This window comes from Pipistrellus kuhlii, unplaced genomic scaffold (assembly GCF_014108245.1).
Source record: "Pipistrellus kuhlii isolate mPipKuh1 unplaced genomic scaffold, mPipKuh1.p scaffold_m20_p_6, whole genome shotgun sequence".
NCBI lineage: Eukaryota > Metazoa > Chordata > Mammalia > Chiroptera > Vespertilionidae > Pipistrellus > Pipistrellus kuhlii.
The window spans coordinates 71,268,066-71,269,338 of NW_023425562.1; the positions used below are offsets into that span (position 1 = coordinate 71,268,066).

The 1,273-nt window shown below is 41.0% G+C and overlaps 1 pseudogene; it reads left to right on the forward strand.

The window, feature by feature from the left end:
- Window positions 1-471: 471 nt before the first annotated feature.
- On the forward strand, window positions 472-1,019 carry LOC118708024 (annotated as a pseudogene).
- The last annotated feature ends 254 nt before the right edge of the window (window positions 1,020-1,273 follow it).

Here is a 1,273-nt window from a genome sequence, read left to right on the forward strand (position 1 = left end):
GCTGTCATCTTGCATCATATCTTCTCTTTAAAAAAATCAGAGGTTGCGGAAACCGGTTTGGCTCAGTGGATAGAGTGTCAGCCTGCGGACTGAAAGGTCCCGGGTTCAATTCCAGTCAAGGGCATGTACCTTGGTTGGGGACATATCTCCAGTAGGGAGTGTGCAAGAGGCAGCTGATCGATGATTCTCTCTCATCGATGTTTTTAACTCTCTCCCTCTCTCTTCCTCTCTGTAAAAAATCAATAAAATATATATTTTTTAAAAAAATCAGAGGTTCCTCTCTGTCCTTCACCCACCTCCCCAGTACCACTTGGCATGGCGCTTGCTCAAAGTTCTGGTCTCTGCTACCACCACTTCTGTCATCTTTTCCAACTGCCATCATGATCACCTGTGACCTTATCACCCATGATGAAATGTTCTCTGACATCTGCAAGATCCAGGAGATCATAGACAGCCTGTGCCTAATGGTGAAGGGGAAGATGGTCAGTAGGACAGAGGGTAACATTGTTGACTTGCTTATTGGTAGAAATGCCCCTGCTGAAGGCCCGAAGGGAAGGTACTGAAAGCATAGTAATCACTAGTGATATGGTCGTGAACTATCATTTGCAGGAAACTAGCTTCATAAAGAAGTCTATAAGAACTACATCAGAGATGACATGAAATCAATGGAAGAGAAGCTTGAAGAACAGAGACCAGAAAGAGTAGAGCCTTTTATGACAGGGGCTATAGAACAAAGGAAGCGCATCCTTGCTAATTTCAAAAAATACCAGTTCTTTATTGGTGAAAACATGAATCCAGATGGCCTGGTTGCTCTGCTAGACTACCATGAGGATGGGGTGACCCCATATATGATTTTCTTTAAGAGTGGTTTAGAAATGGAACAATGTTAACAAATTTTGTGATTTGGATCTATCACCTGTCATCATATCTGGCTGCTATTTTTCATCCACACACCAGGACCAGCACAAACGGGGCTGATGGTATCTTGAGCTCTTCATTTATTTTGACCCTGATTTGTTTGAAGCAGAAGCATTGCTTTTAAGAAGAACATGTCATGTAGGTCATCTAAAAATAAAATGAATTTACATTAAAATAGAACAACAACAGAAGTTTGTACTACAGGAGGGGAATACAGAAAGGAGAGAGAAAACAGTGTGAGTGTTTCCTTCCCACCTTTCATTTTTAAACATTTATTCCCATCTCCAATCCATGCCATGTTCTCACAGTACAGTGAATAAATGATCCTTTTTGTTTAATGTTCTCAAAATAGAAA